The 27,095-nt window shown below is 38.0% G+C and overlaps 1 long non-coding RNA gene across 3 annotated transcripts in view; it reads left to right on the top strand.

The window, feature by feature from the left end:
- LOC142072246 (uncharacterized) overlaps positions 1-27,095 on the top strand; it is a 212,576-nt gene that overhangs the window by 4,991 nt on the left and 180,490 nt on the right. For all 3 annotated transcript variants that reach the window (XR_012668697.1, XR_012668691.1, XR_012668696.1), the window contains exon 2: positions 9,408-9,454. This is a non-coding gene — a long non-coding RNA (uncharacterized LOC142072246). The remainder of the gene's footprint in view (positions 1-9,407; positions 9,455-27,095) is intronic.

The raw sequence follows: 27,095 nt of genomic DNA, 5'->3' as shown, positions 1-27,095 counted from the left end.
GAAGGCAAGTGCTCTTTATGCTATCTAAACACCCTTAAACCGAGCCAGTCAAAATCTAGCTCTCTCCAACTAGAATGATAATATGACTTTGTTTTCATTGAGAAGATGAGAAATGATATATATTATTGCAATAGTTCAGAATTTTTCCAAAAGTTGGTGTGCTTGTGTTATACAGAGACCATGAAGTGGTTTGAGGCCTTCTGTCTGACATTATAAAACATAGGTATATAAAATGGATAAAAAATGAGTGAGGCAAAGATGGCTGTGAAATTTCAGAAAAGAACAATCTTCTATCATTGTTTTGGAAAATGTGTAGTTTATTATTAATGTTTAAATCCGCACACTTATGTCTGATAGTTTTTTTCTTTAGATGTTATAACTTGTAAATTGAGGAACACCTACATTTCTGTGAAATAAGGAGAGGGTCTATTGTAGCAAACACTAGTCCTAATGTAGTTCTCATGGGTCCAACTGGAATTACGTAAAGATGTAATTCCACTTTGATTAGTGGTGGTCAGGAGTTCTAAAACGTTTAATTTGAAATATCCACTGGAACAAGGAACTTACACATTTGAAATTTTATCTAGGTTTCTATAATGTCATAGAATCATAGGACTGGAAGGGACCTCGAGAGGACATCTAGTTTAGTTCCCTGCACTCATGGCAGGAGTAAGTATTATCTAAACTGTCCCTGATAGGTGTTTGTCTAACCTGCTCTTTAAAATCTCCAGTGAGGGAGATTCCAACCAATCTAGGCAATTTATTCCAGTGCTTAACTACCCTGACAGTTAGGAAGTTTTTCCTAACGTCCAGCCTAAACCACCGATGCTGCAATTTAAGCCCATTGCTTCCTGTCCCATCCTCAGAGGTTAGAGAACAATTTTTCACCCTCTTCCTTGTAACAACCTTTTATGTATTTGAAAACTGTGATCATCTCCCCCCTCAGTCTTCTTTTCTCCTGACTAAGCAAATCCATTTTTTTCAGTCTTCCCTCATAAGTTATGTTTCCTAGACCTTTAACCATTTTTGTTTCTCTTCTCTGGACTTTCTCCGATTTGTCCACATCTTTCCTGAAATGTGGTGCCCAGAATGGGACACAATACTCCAATTGAGGACAAATGAGCATGGAGTAGAGCAAAAGTATTATTTCTCTTGTCTTGCTTATAACACTCCTGCTAATACATCCCAGTATGTTGTTTGCTTATTTTTTGGCAATAGTGTTACACTGTTCACTCATATTTAGCTTGTGATCCACTATGATCTCCAGATCCCTTTCCACAGTACTTCTTCCTAGGCAGTCATTTCCCATTTTTATGTATGCAACATATTGTTCCTTTCTAGGTGGAGTACTTTGCATTTGTCCTCATTTGCATTTCATCCTATTTACTTCAGATCTTTTCTCCAGTTTGTCCAGATCATTTTCAATTTTAATCCTGTTCTTAAAAGCACTTGCAACTTCTCCTATCTTGATATTGTCCGCAAACATTATAAGTGTACTCTCTATGCCATTATGTAAATAACTGATGAAAATATCAAACAGAACTGCACCCAGAACTGATCCCTGCAGGACCCCACTCAGTATGCCCTTCCAGCTTGACAGTGAACCAGTAACTACTATCTGGAAATGGCTTTCCAATCAGTTATGCACCTAGGGTTGACAGCCCTCAAGGATTGGCCTTGAGTCTCCAGGAATTAAAGATTAATCTTTAATTAAAGATTATGTCATGTGAAGAAACCTCCAGGAATATGTCCAACCAAAACTGGCAACCCTATATGCACCCACCTTATAGTAGCTCCATCTAGGTTGTATTTCCCTAGTTTGTTTAGGAGAAGATCATATGAGTCAGTATCAAAAGCTTTACTAGGTCAAGATATACCACATCTACTGCTTCCCCCCATCCACAAAGCTGTCAAAGAAAGATATTAGGTTGGTTTGACATAATTTGCTCCTGTCAAATCCATGCTGACTGTTACTTATCACCTTATTTTCTTCTTGGTATCTGCAAATTGATTGCTTAATTATTTGCTCCATTATCTTTCTGGGTACTGAAGTTAAGCTGACTGATCTGTAATTCCCTGGGTTGTCTTTATTTTCCTTTTTATAGACAGGCACTATATTTGCCCTCTGGAATCTCTCCCATCTTCCATGACTTTTAGTAGATAATCAATAATGACTCAGATATCTCCTCAGTCAGTTCCTTGAGTATTCTAGGATGTATTTCTTCAGGCCCTGGTTACTTGAAGACATCTAAGTAATTTTTAACTTGTTATTGTTCCCTATTTTAGCCTCTGATCCTACCTTATTTTTACTGGCATTCACTGTGTTAGAGGTCCAATAGCTACTAACCTTTCTGGTGAAAACTGAAACAAAGAAGTTATTTTACACTTCTCCATTTCCACATTTTCTGTTATGGTTTTCCGCTTTTCATTGAGTAATGGCTCTATCTTGTCCTTGGTCTTCCTCTTACTTCTAATGTATTTGTAGAATATTTTCTTGTTAGTCTTTATGTCTCTAGTTAGTTTAATCTCGTTTTATGCATTGGCCTTTCTAATTTTGTCCCAACATACTTGTGTTGTTTGCTTATAACTTGACCTAATGTCTGATTTTTGTAGGGCTCTTTTTGAGTTTCATATCATTGAAGATCTCCTGGTTAAAAGTGTGTGTGGGGGGAGTGTTTCCTGCTATACTTCCTACCTTTCCTATGCAGTGGGATAGCTTGGTCTTGTGCCCTTAATATTGTCTCTTGGAAAAATTGCCAACTCTCTTGAACTGTTTTTCTTCTTAGACTTGCTTCCCATCGAATCTTATCTACTAACTCCCTGCATTTGCTAAGGTCTGCCTTTTTGAATCCCTTATCTTTATTGTGCTGCTTTCCCTCATCTCATTCCTTAGAATCATGAACTCCACCATTTCATGATCACTTCACCCATGCTGCCTTCCAGTTTCAAATTCTTTACTTGTTTCTCCCTATTTGTCAAAATAAAATCTAGAACAGCCTCTTCCCGAGTAGCTTTCTCCACCTTCTGAAATAAATCATATCCTCATGAATGTCACATTTGAGCATCAAGCTTGTGATGTTAAAGAGTTACTCTGGATTATGTTGCTATGGGTCACTCTAGATTTAGCTGTTTTGAGCTGTTTTGATAATTGGAATATTATTTCTTTGACCTGTGAGCACTTCATGTATTTCATACTCAAATGGCAGGACCCATAAGAAGAACAACAATATTTACGTTCTCAAGCTGTGTGCCATAGCCCAAAAGTGGGCTGCCTCAGACATATTTATTACTTTCAATAAAGAACTCTTTCATAAATCCAGGTCTTTAACAATAATTAGAATGTATAGGGTAAAATGCTGGCATCACCAAAATCAATGGTAAATTTCTTATTGATTTCAATGAAGCCAGATTTTTAGCCCACCATCTGAAAACAGAGTAACTGAAATTATTTTAAAAGAAAACAAAGATAGTTTCATTTGCCAAGAAACTTTATACTCATAAGAAATATGGAAGAGGAATAGAAATCTTCACTCCTTCCTTTTATTAAAATTATTTAGAGAAATAGGTAGAAGACTGTTCTGTTAATACAATGAACATCATTCACCAAAAATTCAACTGTAATAGTGTAAATTCGTAACAAATGTTCAAACCAGAGCAACTACACACCACTATTTACACCACTGACATGTGATATACTCTGAATCTGGATATACAGTGTATTTCCCTTTTATAATAGTCTCTGAGAGATTTACTAGCCATTAGAGCCTTTCCCCAGATGTATGCTCTTTTCATGTTACTACTTTCCTAACAGCCACAGCCCATTGGTTGTCTATACATAGTCTGAAAATGATTTTCAGTTTTGTTCAAAGGCCAACCATTCTAATAATAGAAACTGGAAAAAAATGTGTGTTTTCCCGTATTTGCTTTATTAGGTCTTTTTTTAAATAAAAACTCTTGTATAAATTATTTAGGATTTGACCTACTTGGTCAACATAACAAGGATATTTCTAGATAAAACTTAAGCTTGCCAATATTATGACTAGTCAGAATGTGAGGAGTTCAGAGATCCTTTCAGATTCCTGACAAGTTAAGGCTTTAGCGAAACTCTAAATACGTTCGACCCATTCAACATGCTTCAAAGTTTGGTAGATGAAAAAATATCTTGGAATACATTTTCTCTTGATGTATGCATGTAACTTCTGTGGAATTAATCGAAATTACATACCAATAAATGATCAGAATACTCTCCACGGCCAAAAAGCAACTAGTTCAGATTTCCTGATTTTGTTGCTTCCAGTTCCAGTGTGTCACTATACCCAAGAACAAAACATTGGAAAGATACAGTACTAATGGAGTAGAGCTAACACATGGACTTATTTATTTCCAGATAGTATTATCTCCAGCTTTTTCGAAGTTGGATTTGCTTGGTAATTGCACAACAGAAAAGTGTACATTATTCTTTCTAATCCTCTTTTCTCATCCAAAATTGTCATAGCTTTTTATTGGTGGAAAACACATGAGTTTCACTGTCCTAGTTTGTTAAGCAGAGTTCTTTTTATTATCCTGATACCTGGTGCTAAGATTTAGTTCTAGAGACAGGTAGGCTGCACCTTGTTCTGGAAGGCAGCTGCAAGCTATTGAATGCTAGCTCTTTGGTGAGGTCATATCTTTCATTGGACCAACTTCTGTTGGTGAGAGAGAGACAGGCTTGGTAAGCTTGAAAGCTTGTCTCTCTCACAAGCAGAAGTTGGTACAATGAAAGACATGACCTCACCCACCTTGTCTCTCTAATGTCCTTGGACTGACATGGCCACAACAACACCACCGCATACCACTCTTTGGATGGCATGTTGAATTTTTCAGTGTTGTACCTCTACTTCCATGCATATTTCTCTTTCAGTTAGTCTGACTAAACAAAGTCTGAATATACTTTTTTTTATTCTGAAAGAAAACCCAAATGTGAAAAGTTTGTAACACTGAAGTTAAGGATGGAGTTAAAGGTGAGAAAGTTACTTTGCAGCAGTTTCGTAGTTGATAACAGAGCAGTGTGACTGTATTTAAATCATTTGTTTTAAATTTGGAATTATGACATTCTATAGCTAATATAACCCCTGGGTCATCTGGGGCAAACTGTAGCTATTTCTGTAGCTGCCTCGAGTAAATATTGTTCCTCATATTCAGCTGCACTTTCACTAGACTGCCTTCTACAGTACTACTTCTAATAGTTCCCATAAGTACAGTATTTACTGCTGCTTAACGACATCCTGCATATAACTTTACATAATCTACCTTGATAGAGTTATTTTGGCAGGCAACTTTGTTAGAAGTGGTTTTGTGTTTACCACATTGCTGTTTCATGAGGTTTCCAAGAAAGAGTTATAAGCTTTTATTGCCATTCTTTTCAGGTGTTTTAACTGGCACAGATCCCACAAGGATATGCAGAAAAAAAGACAGATGCTTGTTTGTCCTTTTTTTATTATTGGCTGGATTGGAAACTTTTAAATATATTGGTCAAAAGGAATTCATTCACTATATGGAATAAGTGCTGTTCCTTTCCAAAGCTTCTATTTCTCTTCATCTTTTGCCCTCACAGTCCTGCCTCTGTCATAACTTTTGAATTATGTTGCCTGTATCTATTGTATAGCAGGGCCTGATCTGCTAGTTCAATCAGTTATTTGATAATCAGAGGTAGCAATAATTGTATGCATTAATCAGTCATGTTGCCGTTATGCTAAATGTCATTTTCAAATATCATTGTGTCTGCTTTCTCCTTAAATAGGGCACTATTTTTAGAAAGTAAATAAACTTAACTGGGAAATTGCAACATTGCAGATAGCTTTTTGTTTGTTTTTGCTGCCTGTTTACATCATTGATGTGAATCATAGGCAGGACAAATAAACCCACAAGGAATTTTTTGGAATAAATATGAACAAACATTTTTCCCCCAAATATTTTACCATACCCAACTCTTCCCCAATATCTATGGAATATCTTCAGGGATGTCTTTTGATAATTTCATTTTCTATTGTATATGACCAGATGAATATATTTCAGTATCAGTAATTACTGTAAAATGCACAAAATGTCATTCAAAAATATGTATCAGGCTCACCTGCTTTTGCTGCTTTTTGGAGCTATTTTATTGGAAACATATAAACTGTAATGAGTGAAACTTCTTAAATGATGGCACTGCTTTACCCTAAAAAAGCAATGAGGAGTCTGGTGGCACCTTAAACACTAACAGATTTATTTGGGCATAAGCTTTTGTGGGTAAAAAACCCACTTTCTTCAGATGCATGGAGTGAAAATTACAGATACAGGCATAAATATACTGGCACATGAAGAGAAGGGAGTTACCTTACAAGTGGAGAACCAATGTCAACAAGGCCAATTCAGTGAACGTGCATGTGGTCCACTCCCAATAACTGATGAGGAGTTGTCAATACCAAGAGAGGGAAATTTCCTTTTGTAGTGAGCTAGCCACTCCCAGTCCCTGTTCAAGCCCGAACTAATGGTGTGAAATTTGCAAATGAATTGTAGCTCTGCAGTTTCTCTTTGAAGTCTGTTTTTGAAGTGTTTTTGTCGAAGGATGGCTACTTGTTTTTGTAGATACAGATTAACATGGCTACCCGACTGCTTCATCCTGAAGATTAAAGGACAATAGCAAATATTTCCATTCTCTTAGTAGTTATTTGATAGAATATGAAACAATTGGCAGATTCAACATTTTGCATTTTCCAAATAAATGGAACAATGGCAATGATCATCCAGCCACATGCAGGAGGTACATTAGAGGCCACTAAAAAGTCAACAGGTGCCAATTATTACCATATCCACAGATATGGCCCATTCTAAGTATAGGGGAATAATACAATAATTCATATATTGCTGATTTGTTAATGGCACCACTGTGCATTCACACATTCATTAAATGTGTGTGGTATAATATTCCACAATGAAATGCTGACATATAAATGAGCACAAGTACATTTCAAAGTTAGCACTGAATTAAGATGGAAATGGGATGATCTATATGTAGTCTCTCCTCAGTCTATTTATGCAATTTCCATTCACTTCAATTGCTCTTGCACAGGTGAATGGAAGGAAACCTACAGATATGGCCCTAATTGCTACTTTGGTCTATCTGCATGCTGGCTAAATGAGAAAGCAATGCACTGGTTTATATTGTGACATCTCTACTTGCATTAAGAAGGGCTGGAAATAATATTAATTTTGAATTTAAGCCTGGAAGAAAGAGATCACTGGAAACCCTCTGGAGAAGTGCTAAGGACCCTGTAATGTAGTAAACAATCAATTCCATGATTGCATACCCTTCTCTGGGTTACAGCTTAGGCAGACCACGTGTGGTAACAACAAAAAACACAGGCTGTGTTCCTCTTTCGGACTCAGCTCAGAAAATCACTTAAACAAGTTTCGGAGTAGCAGCCTTGTTAGTCTGTATCCACACACAAAAAAAAGGAGTACTTGTGGCACCTTAGAGACTAACAAATTTATTTGAGCATAAGCTTTCGTGAGCTTATGCTCAAATAAATTTGTTAGTCTCTAAGGTGCCACAAGTACTCCTTTTCTTTTTACTTAAACAAGTGTTTAATTTCTATTGAATCCAAGGTGCTTTTTGGTGAAGCAGGGCTTCTGAGAGCTCGAGAGCTGCAGGGTCTGTGTGTATCCAGCATCCTCAGTGAAGAATTCCCTTTGTGTTGACTGAGAAACCCTGCGTGTTCTCAGTTGTGAGAGTCACTACCGGTCTAATGCTGCAGGGTGCTAGCAGGTCCTGTGAGATGCTGAGCATGCTGAACTTCCATTGAAGTTCATTCTCAAAATCAGTAGTCCATCCATAGATATACTTTCTGTATGCTTCTGCTTTAGTTTTCTCCTAGTCCTATACTCTTCTGGTCCCCTTAAGTAGAAGTTCCATTGCTGAGAACCCAAATTGCCCAAAACACATAGGAGCTGATTCTCATTTATACTGAGGCCCCGTTACACTTTTGGCTATATAAAGGAGCCTTAAAGTGAGAGTAAATTACTGCCAAGCTGTGTAAAGGGGCCCCATTGTAACTAAGAATGAAGCACTTAGTCTCCTGTTGATACACACCAAAAAAATAATGATCCCTTGGCCTCCTAAACTATTTTCTTCAAACCACTCCAGTGAAGGGAAGATGTTACTTCTAGAATGGTTGGCAACATTTTGAAATATATAAAGATAAGCAGTGAAATCAAACAAATTCAAGAATACAGACTTAAACTCACATGTATATAGAGTACATACACAATAAAGAAGTAACGAGGCATGCTGTACATTCATCTGTGCTAATAAAACTAAACTACATATCAATGTATTGGGCTTTTGGAATAAGATGCACAAATGAAACCACAATAAGGACAAAAGGGGAATTAAAGGGGAGACAGCCTACCAAATCCTTCTATAGGGAACAGTCAGTTGTTGTACAGCAGACAAAATCAAATGTCTGCACAGTCAAAAATCAATGAAAAAGGTAGTCATGCATATCTTGCAAATGTGAAAAATGAGGCACAAATTATACAAAGAACAATGGATTTCAATTTGAGATTGGATTTGAACATTTAAAATGTTTTCAGCTCTTACTCTTGACTCAGGGGTCACTCCCACATACCGTGCCAGCCAGGAGAATAAAACTGACAAAAGAGTATCTTTTGAGTGCAATACTTGTAAGAGTGTCTGATCACCCTGAGCAGCACCTGGGTTAATATCTGTAGCAGCTGTCCTGATCTCTACGGTTTAAGCTTTTAGCTAACTTTAATTAAATAGAACCTTTGGTGTACCAGGATCCATATGACTGGGACATGAATAAAAGAAACAAACAGCAGAGACCGGCATATGGTTGAAGGCATATACATCATATGATTTTTTTTTCCGGTGACTATATTTTAACATTCATGAGCAGTAAAAGAGCTTAAAACAGAAATAGAATTGTCTCACTGGACTTGAAACTTTGACTGCTACTGAGGTGTGTTTTTTCTTTTATTGCAGCATGCATACTAAAAGAAAAAAAAAACCTATAGGTATTAATTGTCATGCACAATCTGCAATGTTTAAATGGTCCCTGTGGATTTTGGTCTGAAACCAAACCAATCAGTTACAAGCTATTTTTCTCTTCTGTTAGATGTTCTATTGCAATATTTGCATAAATGTAACCATGCTGTCCGTCTTTTAACTTTCACTCAATTAATTATGCTCCCAGCCCCCTGCTGATGGACAAAAATGAGACTTCATCTGCAAATAGCTTCAGCAGTTTACATCTTATTAAATGCCAAAATCTAGTTAACAGTTTGAGAATTCTCATGTCAGACTTTTCAACATGCCAGTTTTAACACAAAACTCTTCTTTTTTTTTTTTTTTTTTTTTAAAGGAACTCACTGCTCCAAGTCAGGGAGAGGAAAATGCAATGGGATAAAGGTAATGGACAGATAAGAATTTTATACAAATTATGTACTTAGCATACGTGACATATTCTGAGTGTGGTTTAATTGGTTCGCCTAATAATGAAAAACATTGAAAAAGACTACTAGTTGACAACAAAATGGTCTCTGCAAATTGCAAACAGCTTTAGTCTACAGTATCACCTTTTATAATTTATATAAAAGTCTGTGCAAGCCCTGGAATAAGTAGATTACATACTACAGCATTCCTTAAAAAATCACTTTTCTATTACTCTTTGCGACAGGTTTTACATTTTGCATCAAGCATCTGGTGCTTTCATTTTCCAGTACATAGTGTTCTGTTATACTTTATACCATGCTGGGTTGTTTCTTGATTTAAAACAGCAAAGGGGAAGCAATGTAATATGTGTATATGTTAGAGACAAAGAACCAGAAGTATGCCATGTTCAAAAATAAACTAAAATATACTGGTTCACTCTGTAACCGTGGCCAGGTCACTTAACTTCCTTGTTCTTTCATCAGCCCATCTATAAAGCTGGATATAGTCAAGATCTCACTGAAAAACAGATGCTACATCTGAGTTTTAGCTATCTCTTATGAACATATGAAGAAAAGATCTAGTCAAATTTCCCTTAAAGTTTAAAAGTTTCTTTTATTATTGTCATTAGATATAACTACTCCTTTATCAGTCTATAATTTATTGAAATTCACCTGTGTCTATAAATCTGAAACACACAATTGAACAAGTGGCATATTGAAAATGTAACTTGTATTTCACCATTATGAAGCATTCTACCAGACTGTTCTTACTATGATAAAGTCATTTCAGGTACTTCTTGTGATAATTTGATACTCAGCATCCAACCTGAAAGCAAGGGTTTTTTCCCCAAAACTTTCTGACGTATTATCTGGCTTATTGTGACATATTGTGTCATGTTTGTTGTCTCATGTTTTAAGCTAATGTGACAAGCTGAACCTGATGTGATGATTTATGACAGAAATATCAGAAATTAAGAAAAAGAAATACAATTCATGTCCAATCATATACCAATTATCAGCTCTTGTAAAAATTGCCAAAATTTGTCATGTGGGCTTAATCAAAAAGAAGAAAAAAATCCTCTGTATGGTATTATTTTAGTTTTTTAATGAATTATTAATAGAAAATAATTAATTATAGAAATGTATTTATGCAATTTCAATATCAGCTCTTTTATTTTATAACCAATTTTCATATATGCTTTAGTGGATATAAATATTACAATAAGATTTGGGGGTCAAAGACAGCAAATAGATTGTAGCATCCCCAACACCTCCTACTCACCCATACCCACCACAAAATCCTAGATATAATGCCCATTGGGGACCTGCTGCCTGCAGGAATTCATTTCCCTGGTAGTACTGAGAAGGTACCAGCAGCCTGCCTTGCATTATGTAAATGGATGTCCTCTCATAGTCTGATGATGAGGCCCATAAGGTATATGCTGCTGTTTTGTATGATGTTGTTATTGCCGTATTCCAGTGTTTGTTATTTGTATTAGAATAGTGCCCATGATGTGTCTCATGCATAATAATTTACCCCAAAGTGCTTACAATCTATAAAGACAAGGCACAGATGTATGGTGTGGGAGAGTGATAAGCCTTTAAAAATAAAATCAACTATCCTCTTTTTGCCTCTTTTATAGCTACTACCCGTCAGCAAATGTGTTGTGGATGTTATAATACAGATGAGTGTTGAGGAGTTATTTGAAAGAGGAGAGAGTGATAACCTTATAGTCTAGTTCAGGGAGAGTGTTCTGTAGTCATTGGCTAACAGACATTGTAGAAGGAAGCATGGAGCTGGTTGTAAGAAATGTACCACCAATAAGAGGCTGGGGCTAATATCACTGGGAGAATGGGTGCAGGCAACACAATAAGAGACAGCAAAAGGCCAAATTTTTAAAAGGGCAGCCTTTTGACTCAGCCTTCCTTTGCTGATTCAAGCACTTGCACATCTAAGTCAAGTATTCTGATTTTTTCCTGCATTCCTTTTGCTGTGAAAAAGGCAGGAGCAAATTTGTATATATACTATTTAAATAACAGCCAACTGTCATCCTTTTCAGAAACTTGCGGAATTAAAACAGAGAGTGCCCAATGGAACCCTCAAGTATTCCAATGCAACTCTAGACTGTTTGGACCACAGCACTATCATTCTTTAAGTTCCAAACACTTAATGGTTAAATTACCTTGAGTACCAGCTTATACATACACATTTATTCAAGTATGAATCACTGAAATACACACACAGAAACCACATAAATTAAAATACAGTAGAATACCAATTGGTATATGATTTGAACACATAGTTGGTCATTTAATCATCTAATACACAGCATTTAAAATTTCTTATTGTGTCATACATAAACTATATAATAATCCCTCCTGTTCTCTGTCAGTGGTTGTCCAACTATGTAAATAGACCACATAAAGTCTGTGGAGGACTGGCTGCTCACATGATATTGTTTCCATCTGCTCAATAGCTTTATAACATAGCTACACATATATTAAATGGTTTCATCATATTATTTTTCCTTGAAAGCAAATGCTGCTGTTTCTACAGAGATGTTAACGGGATCAAAAGTGGGAGGGGCAATGGTCCACAAAACAATTATTCTATTAAGGTGGGTCCGCATTATGAGAATTTTCAACTTCATCTCATAACAAGTTGGTTAAGTATAACTCTCTTATCTTACCAATGCTTGGAACTGGACTGAGGATCTCCAGTTTATTCTCACATTGCATATGTTTACCCCAGATCTACTAAGATGCTCTCACAGTTATAATGCTTTTAGTCATTTGCAAATATGCCTGCAGGGAAATACAAAACTGTACTATTGCTTCTGCCTCTAGAACTTCTTCATTGTTCTTCATTGTTCTCCTACCATCCTGATTACAGGAGAGGACTACTTTTCTGAGAGATCAGGGAAACCAGTTTCAGCATACCTCACACAATAATCTCAGATGATCCTCTCCCATATCTCTCCTGTCTGTATACAAGATATACAATGAGAAACCCTTGCTGAAGTTCCTGATCTTGGACATTGATGACACATTACATTACAATTCAAAGTCTGTGTGGACTTTTATACCCCCTGTCAGTTTGGTGTGGTTCAAACAAATATCTCAAACTCTTCAGTATGAAAATCTCTCAAGAGCAGATTGCTTCTGTTCTTTCTGATTCTGCCAGGTCATAAATAGTTTGGTCAATTTTTGGTTCCAATGCTTGTGATGTCATGGGGTCTGATTCTCCAATGCCTTATTATAATTCATATTATTTTATTTATTTGTATTCCTGTAGAACTTATCATGGACCAGGACCCCATTGTGCTAGGTGATATACAAACACAGAATAAAAAGATGGTCCCTACCCCAAGGACTCTATAATCCAAGTATCAGACAAGAGGAAACAGGTGGATACAGTCAGAGAGGGAGTGCCAGTAAATAATGAGGCAATGTTGAGCGGCTTATGAGGCAGTGGTCTCTGGATGCCAAGCTGTTTGTAGGCATTCTGGTAAAGGAGAATTTTGAGACAGGGTTTGAAGGTGATAATCAAGTTGCTTTGCAGATGTTTATGGCCTTCTGCGAGGTGTAGTCATTTACACCTGTGCAGAATAAGTATGAAATGCTACTATTTTGATTTGGCAGCGCTTTATACATATTTTGTGCAAGTCTGAATGACAACACAAGGTGCAAGCCAACAGAGAATCATGCCCAGAGCAAAGATGTGTGGAACTGAAATTTGGACTTTGGGGTGACTGTTCCAGTAGTCTCTTTTTTCCCTCTGGTAAATCCTTGCTATCTTCTCTAAATTTTCCCTTCACTTTTTTAGATATCTAGAGAGATTGCTTCAGCAGTAGGTATTATAACAATCACAGTTATCAAAATGTCCAGTAAAACACACACAAAAGCAAATTCTCCTTTTAGTTACATTACTAGCTTAGAGTAACTCCATTAAAGGTAAAAGTGGATGGCATAGTGCTATACGGTTATACTCCAGATTTACAAACTTGTATGTGTAAGAGCAGAATTTGACCCACTGTATCTGTACCATATTGTATATTGTATCTTAGGAAGTTCGCTCATTTTAGTCCTAATGTTTCTGGTGTATACAGAAGCATATACTCCCAGTAGTGCTGTCTGTATCACATACATCCAGTGTTCCACCACTATGATCATCTCATGATTGATTTCAATGGGAGTGACGTGGAAGTAAGGTGTTACTCACTTTAAGGGTGGCAGACATGTGCCGTTAGGGTAGAACATGTTTTTGTTCCATTCCTGACCAGTTCAGGGAGCTAGAACCCACAGGGGTAAAAGTAGTGACTATGCTTCCCAGCAGGATTGTGGCCAGTCCCCGTGCAATAGCACAAAAGATAGCTCTTTGGTCCTCTCTGATATCTGCCCCTGGGTAAAGTCTTCAACATTTGATCAAACAGGTTTGAGCAGTATGTGCTGGTACTTTTCATGTTATGAACCAGCTTTAGGATCCCCTAAAAAACAAATTACTTTATTTGATACTTATTTTAGGTACTTATGCAACTAATTGAAATGTGAAAATTGCAGAAGCTCACTGAACTGAATAACAACAAACTAAAATTAGTGAAAGCATGCCTAGGGCAAAACACAGCTTGTTACATCTGCTTTAACTTTCAGCTCAGCTCTTCAGCTCTCTGATAAATATGTGACCAAGAAAGTTCTTGTCAAGGTTCCTCCCCCACTCTGAACTCTAGGGTACAGATGTGGGGACCTGCATGAAAAACCTCCTAAGCTTATCTTTACCAGCTTAGGTCAAAACTTCCCCAAGGTACAAAATATTACACCTGTTGTCTTTGGATTGGCCGCTACCACCACCAAACTAATACTGGTTACTGGGGAAGAGCTGTTTGGACGCATCTTTCCCCCCAAAATACTTCCCAAAACCTTGCACCCCACTTCCTGGACAAGGTTTGGTAAAAAGCCTCACCAATTTGCCTAGGTGACTACAGACCCAGACCCTTGGATCTTAAGAACAATGAACAATCCTCCCAACACTTGCACCCCCCCTTTCCTGGGAAATGTTGGATAAAAAGCCTCACCAATTTGCATAGGTGACCACAGACCCAAACCCTTGGATCTGAGAACAATGAAAAAGCATTCAGTTTTCTTACAAGAAGACTTTTAATAAAAATAGAAGTAAATAGAAATAAAGAAATCCCCCCTGTAAAATCAGGATGGTAGATATCTTACAGGGTAATTAGATTCAAAAACATAGAGAACCCCTCTAGACAAAACCTTAAGTTACAAAAAAGATACACAGACAGAAATAGTTATTCTATTCAGCACAATTCTTTTCTCAGCCATTGAAAGAAATCATAATCTAACACATACCTAGCTAGATTACTTACTAAAAGTTCTAAGACTCCATTCCTGGTCTATCCCCGGCAGAAACCCAGCATATAGACAGACACACAGACCCTTTGTTTCTCTCCCTCCTCCCAGCTTTTGAAAGTATCTTATCTCCTCATTGGTCATTTTGGTCAGGTGCCAGCGAGGTTACCTTTAGCTTCTTAATCCTTTACAGGTGAGAGGAGCTTTCCCCTGGCCAGGAGGGATTTCAAAGGGGTTTACCCTTCCCTTTATATTTATGACAGTTCTAACCAAAATCTACATTTACAATATTATTTCTGCTACAAAACATGCCATGACCTTGCCATAATTACAGAATTAACGTGGCTACTCTCTTTTGGCACAAATACAAATAACTAACTCGGTGGAGGTTTAAAGACAAAGCCACCATCTAAGGCATAAGCTAGAATGTTTGTATGATAGCAGGAGGAGATAGTACAGAAGACAGGAAATGCCCTTTACTCATTCTTTAGTCCCTCAAAGGCTCAAAGGAATGGTGGAATTCTCATCTTATTGGACGTTTAAAAAAGAATAGACTAAGCATTGAAGATATGTCACATTCCAACAGAGGGGATGTAGTCAGTGGTAAGGAGGCATATCCGGAGAGAGAATGCACCCTAGCAACCCCTGACCACTGTAGGCTGTTGGAAACTGGAATAACTTAGATCAGCCTAGACTCTGATTGGAAACAAGCCTGGCAAAGATCATCTTTGCACCAGGGGAGCACAAAGGGTAACCTAAAGCTACTTTCTGAGAATCTTGATGATAATCATAGAATATCAGGGGTGCAAGGGACCTCAGAAGGTCATCTAGTTCAACCACCTGCTCAAAGCAGGATCAATCCCCAATTTTTGTCCCAGAGCCCTAAATGGCCCCATCAAAAGGATTGAACTCACAACCCTTGGTTTAGCAGGCCAATGCTCAAACCACTGAGCTATCCCTCCCCACTGGGTTATGAATCAAAATCCAAATATGAACACTACTGACATTGGGGCGTCACACTCCAGATCTGAATCTGAGCTTTCCCAAAACATGACATGTTCCTATTCAGCCCATTATAGAGTTAGCTCTGTGCTGTGAACTGGGATTTGAACTGCATTAGGATCTCAGATTTAGTTCCTGGATTTTGGTTTGGGCCCATCTCTCTTAAATGAACATTTGGGAAATATCCTGCATTGGCAAAGGGACTGAAAAATATGACTAAAAGATTTTTCCCATCTTTAGGTTCCATGATTCTGTTTCTCCTTCTTATATATGCTTTAGTTCATGGTTTCTGTGCCTTTTCTTTTCTTTTTTCTTTTCTTCATTTTGTTTTTGTTTCCTTCCCACCAGCTAACAAGGTACTCGCATTTAATTCAAAACACACTTCACTTAAAGATCACTTATATTATAGGCAGAGCTAGTAGCATTACCTATTACATAGGCTGCCCAACACTTGCCATTATGAGATCCTGTTTTCAGTTGCTCATAATTTTTTCCAAATTTTAACCATTTAGACCGAAATTTCCTATGCTGCCTCATGCTGGGTTTTTTGTTTGTTTGTTTGTTTTTTGATGATGATGCTGGGCAAAATACATTCTTTTCAATGTTAAAAAAATTCTCATGATCTTTTACGGGAAAGGGAATGGAGTGCATTGTGACTGGAGGGAGGAGACTCGAAGGACTGTCAGACAAGACAATCAAAAAGATCCCTTCTGGAATTAAATTCTAGGAATCTCTGAAAGACAGAGAAACTGTGACTGAATGTTGGTGAAGGGGGAAGACTGTGACTGGCTGGCCAAGGAAACTGGGACTGGAAGTTATGGGGGGAGACTGGAAGATGGTGAGGGAGATGGGATGGTGAAGACTGGGAACCAGTCGGTTCAGGATGGGTTGGGCTGAGATTGGATGAGAAGCTGGGAAAAGAGGAGGAAAATGGGATTGGCAGGACAAGGAGATTTAGACAAGGAACCAATGGGGTTGGGGAGTAGGGAGACAGTTCTAACAGGGAATTGGGTCTGGCTGGGCAAAGAGACTTGGCAGAGGAGCTGGAGAGGGGGTATTAGGGGATGAGGAGTTCACAGAGGGAAACTGAGGCTGGGAGCCAGTGGAAGTGGACAGAAAAAATCGATGAAGAGCTGAGAGAGGGAAATGGGACTAGCTCGGCAAGGAGACTAGGGGCTAGTATCTGGGAGGAAGACACTGGGAGTGGGGAAAGAGTGGGACTCAGACAGAGAGTCCCAAGGGGGACACTAAGTTAAAGGGTGACTTGATCAGAATCTATAAGGATCGTCATGCAGAACAGAAATTTGACAATAGAGGGCTCTTCAATACAGCAGATAAAGATATAATAAGAGCCAATGCCTAGAAGTTGAAATTAGACAAATTCAGACCAGGAATAACGCACAGTTTTTTATCAGTGAGGGTAATTGGCCACAGGAACACCTTACCATGGGTTGTGGTGGATTTTCCATCACTAGACGTTATTAAATTAAGATTGGATATTTTTGAAAGACGTTATTAAATTAGGATTGGATATTTATGCACTAGTTCAACCACACCTATTGGACTTGAAGCAGGAATTAGTTTAGGGAAGTCCTACAGTCTGTGTTATGTAGGAGGTCAGATTAAATATTCACAGTATTCCCTTCTGGCCTTGAAATCTGTGACTAGGACTAGCTGTGCAAGTGAAAATGGGATGGAAAGTCTGAGGAATGGGGATGTGGACTGCGTAGACAAGGAGAATGGGACGAGGGGTCAGAATTTGGGAACAGACAGAATTGGGAGAGGGACAGGTTTGAGAAGACATGATCAATTGATTATAAATATCATAATGCATAAGTGCAAGGGGGCTGAACTTAGGTTACACAGACAGCCTTAATTCTGGTATTTCCTAACTTTTGAGTGCTTGACTTTGCAACCTTAATAATCTTCCTGTAATGTGTGTATACATAATATAATATTTAGATAGCAATGTTACTAGTAACAATCTATTGTTTTGGTTAATATGGCACTTTCATTTTAATCCCTTGCTTCAGTGCAAAGAACATTCCCTTTTTCTTACTCTCAGCACAGTAAAGACCCTTTCTGGAACTTATTAAGGAAATCAATTCAGCTGTTTTAAAAATAGCTGAATATGACAAACCAGCAATTTCCATCAATTTAAAAAGAAACAGAGATTCAAATTTACATTCTGAAACTCAAAAAAGCTTTGAATTGCAAACTCCAAACTAAGCATGCCTGTATTTAAAAAGGGTAAATGGGATTACTTGGTCAACTCTAGGCCTCTAGGCTTGACACAACTCCTAGGCAAAATCATGCAAAAGTGCATATTGGATGCAAACAGTAAAGAATTCAAGGTATGGTAGCAAAATTAATGTCAATCTACGTGTTATTGTGGAAAATATACTTGATATAATTTTTTTATGAGAACTTACCTTGGAAAGTGGTAGATTCATTATCACTTTAAGACTTGACATGAAGATAGGATGTCTTACCAAATGATATGCTATAGCGCAAGCAACAGTTCTGGACTTGATGCAGAAATTGATGGGTAAGATTCTTAGCAAGCTACAAATTTAAATATTATTGAATGTGTAACCCCAACTTGGAGAATGCCAACTCTTGGAACTCTAGAATGAGCCTCTGGAGGTACTACTATATGTACTGTAACAATAATGCCTACTAAAGTCTACTGACATTATTTCCCAGCAAGTTTGGAGTAGAGGATCAGGACAGAATGGGCTAGAATCTCCTGCTCAGGCCTGTAGGGTGATATGGACTAGCAGTTTGCTGGCCCAACGATGAGCGAGGTCTGCTCAGCCCCTCTGGGGGAAGGGACAACCTGACTCAGGGACAAGGAGACTAGTTTTTAGTTTCAGTTTTGAACTCTTGAGTTTGGAAGCAGAGCGAGAAGCAGCCCATGGCATCTTTAATTAACTCCCTCTCCCCCCAAAGAGCATATTTAAACTGCTGTGGGATCTAGTGCATGAGTCAGGCAATTCTAGTGCTCCAGAGACCGGTGTCCAGACTGACAGCGATCCAACCCGGCGCTGACTACTGAGAGCGAGCTGAGACCTCCATGGGACTCCAGACCAGGAGTCAGGAGAGTATCCTACTCCACTCAGGGGCAAAGACACTGTAAGATTACCCATTTTGTTGTTTAAGTTGCCCAGCACTCTTCTCTGGATTCTACCCCAGCTTACTATCTGCCCAGAAAGGTGTCAGGGAGGGATCTGGGGGTTAGGAAGAATGTGAGTACTGAGAGGTGGGAATTATGTTGATTTGTTAATGTTTAGTATTTATTAGTTAATCTAATCCCTTTCTTCCCCAAATCCTATTTATCTGTTCAATAACTCCCCCTCACACACACACACACACACAAACACACTTTGTTATTATAATTTTGTGGTCTGTCATTTCTTGGCTTGTGTTTGTGTTAAGATACTTTATTGTTTCTTGTGTACTGGGCTTTATACTCCTTGCCAGCAGTGGAAGTAGCAATATTCACTTTCTCAAAGGATGGCAGCACTTGTGTCTCAGGCACAGTGAGGAGTTACCTTGAGTGGAGGGCCCAGGCATCACAAAAAGAACTGAGAAAGCAGACCATGTGAAGTGAGGGGCCACTACAAGTTGCAACCACCAGAGAGGAGGTTTGAGCCACAGCTAGAGGAAGGGCTACAAATGGTTCTTTCAAACTTTGTTTCTGGTGATTTTGACTTCACTCAATCTAGTGGAGAAAATAAGAAATCAATGTGCCTGAGGGAGCAAATGGTCGATGCAGTTTAAAGAATTCAAAAACTTTATAGAACTGCTGTGTACTTTCTTTATCCTTGGAATCTTAAATCCAAATGGCCTGATTTTTCCTTTCCCTTGCCCCTATGGACCCATTTTCACTCATGAAGCATCACTGCAAAGTCAGAATGAGAACTACTGTTCTGATGTGGTATCATTTTACACCTACCGGGCCCTCAGATAAATGACTATGGCCAGGATCCTTCATTATGTTCTGTGTGGGTGGACGTAGTGGGTCCCTGCATGGATGCACCTGTGCAGAGCTCATTGAAGGATCAATGCCTGATGAAGATGTGAGGCAATGGACACTTGTGCCCAATATTTTATTTTCTCTCTTCCAGTAGCCTTTCCAGTTCACACGTGACGTTTACTTAAACAATAATTGTCTAAGAGTTGGTTTTATTTTTCAGTTTAATCATCTGCTTACAGCAATGCTAAAGTGTTTATCTATGGAAGTTTTTAAGATTGACTTTTCTAAGTATTTATCTGCCAATTGGTAAAGAGCTGTGAAACGTAAAACTACTATATTTTAATTAGTGAAAAGCAATATCTCTGTACAGGAGACATAGGATGCCCTTACTCTATGTACTTTCATCAAAAATTGTAGTTATTCAAGAACACATAATTAGCTTGTTTTAATCTTATCTTTTTCAGAGGCATACCACAGTAATTGGCTTTCTTTCCTGTCCTTTTTAGTTAGAAGATTGCTAAAGGATCAATGGAGAATGCATTTTTCTATTCCGCAGCATCAATTACTGTGACCCTGGGTGTAAATTTATTGATTTTTCTTATTAGAACATTATCACCAGTTATTCACAGCATGGTGTTTATTAATTAGTAAGGAAAATAAAGATTCATTTGTGAAATATTTCCCTTTTAAGTTCTCTACCTAGTACACACATAGCTGTAGCTCACGAAAGCTCATGCTCAAATAAATTGGTTAGTCTCTAAGGTGCCACAAGTACTCCTTTTCTTTTTGCAAATACAGACTAACACGGCTGTTACTCTGAAACACATAACTGTGTGAGATCTGCTAATGGCATTCCGCCTTTATGGATTAGCATGCAATATTTCATATTCATTGTTCTGCTTATTTCTCTTGTCATCCTGAAATAAGCTATAGCATCTCTAGTTGTACTAAGCAAAGAATTATATGAAAAGTTAAGGACCTGATGCACAGAAATTACCCCTTTTGCTGCCATGCAGAAACTTTATGCACATTCTGGATGATAGCGGTAATGGCTACTTCCTCTGCACGAGATACACAAGGAAAAATATTTCCTTTCCTACAGTCATGGACAGTGAAATTAGCTCCTGTGCATCATTTTCTTTTCCTGGATAGAGTCACTGCCCACCCTGCCAGATATTCTTAAAGAAGTATTTAGGCAGCCTCTGCTCAAGAAATCAACTCTTTACAGGTTAACTATTTTCTAGTATTCAATTTTCTTTTTAAGAAAGACCAATGAGAAAGTTGTGCTGATACAACTCTGGAAGTTTCTTGAGTCCAGAGAGTTTCCTTGCATCTGGATAATCAGACTATAGGGCTGCACAGGATGTGAAAACTTCACTGATTGCATTAGATTAAGATCTCAGCATAGGCAAAGATAAGGTGACCATGCTGACTGTTGTAAAGCCATCACCAGCCTTGGATAGCATTCTCCATGAGATTGTGTTGAGATTTCAGTTGACTCTAAGAGAGATTGATCAAGACACTTGTAAAAGGTTCCATTTCTATCTTTTTGGGGAATATTCAGAAGGAAATTACTCCTGTACCTTGAAGGATCTCTCATATGAGGTATCTGTCATGTGTATCCTGTTCAACATTGATTTTGCTGTTGGGAGGGTCATGGAAGAAACATGGATTACAGTGTTTTCAATATAAAGACATCCAGACCTACCATGTCTGTATTGGCTGGTGCAGTGAGATAAATATCCCAGTGAATAGCTGAGCTTGGATGAGGGCTGGTTGTCTGAGATTCAATCCAGAAAATATGAGTTGGTAAAAGCAGCTGCAACAGTGACCACCATTCATAATATAGTATACACATATTATTAGTTTTTGTATTATAGTTTAATACGAGTAGGGTATAATTTACTGGTTTAATATGTGGGAATTTTTTCTTCAATTATTTATTATTTTTGTGGAAATTACAATTGATAGGCTGTTGCTAGATGCAGAAGATTGTACTAGATTAAGCAATAATCTGTGTTGATGTCAGTTCCTATGTTTCTCTTGATAGGTAGAGAATCATATTGTAAAAGATAAAATGATTGATATTTTAAATAGGTTCCAATTAGAATCCAGACATCCAGGAGTTTATCAGTCTCTCCAGAACTTTTCAGATTAACTCATAGTCACTAATTTAAAGGGCCCATATCTGGGGCTTTTTCACAACATGAATGTTGAAAATAACTGAGGTCCTATCTTACACATGGGTCTAGCTTTACATATTTGAATAATCCCACTGCACTTATGTATGTAAGTGTCTGCAGGAGCTGGGCTGTTGATTGGAACCTGGGTGCAAGGTCGTAACATTCTGTGCATGGAGAGGGGATGAGGCAGGGCTGAATTAGAAATGAAGTCTTCAACTATGGCCTCAGATTGGGAGACTGGGTTGTACCCCTTCAGCCCCTTGTACACTTCACCTTTACAGTAGACAGTATGTAAATAGATATTAAATATTGGTGTGTTGAAACAGCGACACATAGCAAGTATTCCTTTAAAAGTACTACTAAATAAGTGGAGACCATTTGAAAAATTAACTATCTCCATTCTTTATATTTAATTCTCCAGATCTACCTTATAAAAACAATATCCTGAAAAATATGTTGTTAAAATAAATGGATTTCAGTTTCTAAGGGTCCACCCTGCACATCAACAAAGACACATGAAAAGTTTTGTGCACTTCTATCAGTTTGGTTGCCCAGTTTAAACTATATTTAATAAATAACACAAAACACAATAATCTTCATTGGAATATTGTCTAGCAAAGTCCAACTAAAGAGAATTTGTACAAATGAGTTATAATACTGCTGAAAAACAAATTTTATAATGGAAACACTGGACCTTACATTCAGCAGCACAATTGGGCACTGCTGTAATAAATTATCATTCATATTACTCCTATCATATGCTGAGACTGTATAATTCAATTTTGAAAGCAGTTTATGATATCATCAGAACCCTCTGATGGAATCAAGTTCCATATATTATTAGATATGTTAGCATTAGAGTTACTATTGTCTATATATTTTCCACATTATGTTTTGCTCAGTTTACTAATCAAAATAAGTTGCTTGTATAGACCTCTGAGGGTCAAAGCTAGCCGTATTCTATTACATACATCATTACCAACATTGATTTTTGAACTGGATTTTTATTTTTCCTTGCTATTTAAATACATTATTATTGATGATTATGTAGAAAGCAAATGGGAGATGATGTTGATTTCCAAACGAGTCTTATTCATACAGTGGAGTGAGTAGTTATAACATTAAAATCTCCATTAACCTCAACAGTATTATTATTGATGATTCTATAGAATGTAAATGGTAGATGTTGATTCACAAAATCCAAGTTTATTCATACAGTATAGAGGGTAGAATTACCACATTAAAGTCCATTATCCCCAGTGGTTATGCTTGGGTATATGTGTGTATGTTCTCAAAGCTTAGGGCTTGTCACAGCTCCTATTGAAATAAATGTCTAAACTACCATTGAGTCGATGTTGAAGGATCAAACCTTCAGTATTCATGTTTTGTGTTTCCACTGAGAAGTCTGTAGTTTTATAGTTTTATAGCTCCCACTCACTGTCCAGGGAACAGCATATTCAAGGCCAAGGTTGAAGCCTTACACAGGTAATATTCTCCTTGGAAAGGACAACATGACAGTCAGTTACTTCACATGTGAGCTTTGACATCTGACCCTGAGAAAATATCCACTGCCCCAGTCAGAGAATGGGTTCAGTGATGGTTTTACAACTTTGTAAAGATCTGTATGAATGATAAGTAGACTATCCATCTTCTATCCCATTGTGCACTGAGCTAATTGTAAAACCCAACATAAATTCCTTATTCTCATTTACTAAGGTACCAGTAGTGTAAAATGGCTTTGAAATGTGTGTAAATGTAAGGGACATATGAAGATATAAATAAGAATATGTCCCAAATCTACAGTAGTAGTCTCATTTTTTGTTTGTTTATGCCAAAGTCCTAGTCAGGAGTCTGTAGGGGATCTTCCCAGCACCTTGCATCAGTTTTTTAATGAAATAATTGGAACAGTCATTTTTTTCTTTATTTTAATGCAAATCTTTCTACAGACCCTGGCTTTCTTTCTCATCTGAGTGAAAATGGAAGCAAATCAAAAGATTCTGTGATATCCATGGAGAGATTTAGGTTTCTTCCCATATGGAGGTAGTTGCAAAGCCAACATAACTTTCAGTGCAATATAGCACTGTATATTCATCAATGACATTCCCGAGTTTTAAATTTGGTATTATGACACTTTACTAGAAGTACTGGCCTCAAAATAAAAATTACTGCTAGGGGACTAACCAGTGGATGGATGCAGCTGCTAAGTAATATATTTCTATCTGTAATTTACAAATGATCTAAACATTACATTTTCTCCCTCTTAAATCAATGTAGTTAAAGTGGAAGGAGAGACTAGAATGGATATCTCATTTGATCATTTTTTTTGGTACTATAGGTATGTATTTTTTTTATTGTTGTAGGCTCAGCAGAGTGAGTTGCAATTAATGTTCTCATAAAAATGGTTACAATGTAGATTGTGGCTACAAGCATACAGATTTTCTCTACAACTTTAGCTAGCTAGAAATCAAAAAGCTCATAAAATCAGTGACCATAAACACAAAATACAGATAATCTGCAAAAAGATTTAATAAAATCACAACTATCTGTGAGATAGGTACAGCAGTTTTTATGATGGGTAAATAAAGGCACAAAGAGATTAAGTAACTTGCCAAAAGTCACACAACAAGTTGCTAGCAGACCTAAAATCAGAACCCGAGGGCTTGATTCTGCTTATTAATTTACACTGGGTTTACTCCTGGTCTACAACTGTGTGAAAGAGATTCAGGATCTGATCTGATTCTAGTCTCCTGCCGTAGCCACTAGATCACACATTATATTTGGTATCATTGAGTATATCTGTACACATAACCATATTCCATTGTTAGCGTGCTGATGCCATCTAACATACGTTGTGTTCAAGTAAGGCTCTTCTAGGAGTTCTGAAGCTGCATTTAAAGCATTTTCTGGGAAAAATCAGATTATTTAGTAAGGATCCTTTTCTCCCTGCTGAATTTGAATATATGCAGCTCCAGGTATGTGTAATCATCTTCATTCTCAACCAGCTGACCAGGTGGGATGTGACAGATACATGATAGCTACCAAAAAGGAAGTTGCTGAAGTACAAAGACACTTCGTCAAGGTTTAGTTCAGCTGCAGGAACTCACTCAGGTACTGAGATATTTGCAGGCTGCCATCCCCTTCATTCAGCCACTGCTAGAGTATAGTACATTGTGCTGATTTTTGAATGCCAGCACCATTAACAAGTGAGCTAAAACTGCAGTTTAGTGCAATCCTGGTTTGAATAAAACTATTCTTCTTATATGAGCAAATAATAAGGGAATTCAGTTCAAAACTAGGTCCTAATCTTTGTTCGAGCCAAATAACTCAGTTAAGCAGTAAAGGGCCAATCCGTTTTTAACATTCAAGTCAATGGGAATTTTTGCCACACATTTCAGTGAGAACATATTGGATCAGCAATCTGGGAATTAAGATTTCCTTGCAATGTCCAGAATAACTACATTTGTTTTAGAAAAGGGAACTGGGGGAAAAATAGATGAATGTCTGATTCTGTCTATGAATACAATGTTTATGCCACATAGTTTTGGAAAAATTATTCAAGAACAGTTCATCCCAGGGAAAATATTATCCCTGGATGGCTGCCAAGGTCAATTTCAGTTTGGCTTATCTGCTTTTCTACGTGTTTGTCATTCAGTGTAGACCTGCACAGGGGGTTACTCTAACATGCACATTTGTCTGTTCAGAAAAGGTTGTTTGTTCTGGAATCAGTGTTCTTTACTTACAGTACTCATTTACACTTTTGTCTGTTGTGCCTCCTGAAGAAAGACGATCCTTCTCCTATCACTTATCGCCCGAGGCAAAAGACAAACGCAGCTGATATCCTTTTGCTGTCTTGGTCATAAGGACTGTTTCTTCCCTGTGCTTTATAGGGAATTAGAAACGACATGGGAATTAGAGCAATAGGACTACCTCAAGACACGGTGCAGTGGGCACACATTCTCCTACCCAAAGCTCTAAGAAGGTCTGTGATTCCCAGAAACACAATGCCTCCTGGAGATCTCCCTGGAGCAGAGAAATGCTTCACTGCCCCTAACATGGGTCAGTGAGTTCCAGACATGTTCTGGCCCTATATATATATATATCACTGTAACAGTGCATGTTGCTTTACTATCACACAAGCAAACTGGGACTTACAGGTAAACCATTACTACCAGTAAACCACATAAATTGGTGGGATCACTTGTGGACTAAGACCCAGATTCACAATGGGACTCAGGTTTCAGAGTAACAGCCATGTTCGTCTGTATTCGCAAAAAGAAAAGGAGGACTTGTGGCACCTTAGAGACTAACCAATTTATTTGAGCATGAGCTTTCGTGAGCTACAGCTCACTTCATCGGATGCATACCGTGGAAACTGCAGCAGATATTATATACACACAGAGATCATGAAACAATACCTCCTCCCACCCCACTGTCCTGCTGGTAATAGCTTATCTAAAGTGATCATCAAGTTGGGCCATTTCCAGCACAAATCCAGGTTTTCTCACCCTCCACCCCCCTACACACAAACTCACTCTCCTGCTGGTAATAGCCCATCCAAAGTGACAACTCTCTTCACAATGTGCATGATAATCAAGGTGGGCCATTTCCTGTACAAATCCAGGTTCTCTCACCCCCTCACCCCCCTCCAAAAACCACACACACAAACTCACTCTCTTGCTGGTAAAAGCTCATCCAAAGTGACCACTCTCCCTACAATGTGCATGATAATCAAGGTGGGCCATTTCCAGCACAAATCCAGGTTTTCTCACCCCCCCACCCCCATACACACACAAACTCACTCTCCTGCTGGTAATAGCTCATCCAAAGTGACCACTCTCCCTACAATGTGCATGGTAATCAAGGTGAGCCATTTCCAGCACAAATCCAGGCTTTCTCACCCCCTCCCTTCTCTCCCCCCCCGGGGACACACACACACACACTTCAAATCCAGACTCCAGCGAGAAACTGCTGAATTGGAATTCATTTGCAAATTGGACACTATTAATTTAGGCTTAAATAGAGACTGGGAGTGGCTAAGTCATTATGCAAGGTAGCCTATTTCCCCTTGTTTTTTCCTACCCCCCCCCCAG

This window comes from Caretta caretta, chromosome 1, assembly GCF_965140235.1.
Source record: "Caretta caretta isolate rCarCar2 chromosome 1, rCarCar1.hap1, whole genome shotgun sequence".
In the NCBI taxonomy this organism is placed as follows: domain Eukaryota; kingdom Metazoa; phylum Chordata; order Testudines; family Cheloniidae; genus Caretta; species Caretta caretta.
The sequence above is the reverse complement of the archived record's forward strand: the minus strand, read 5'-3'. Positions and strand labels throughout refer to the sequence as shown.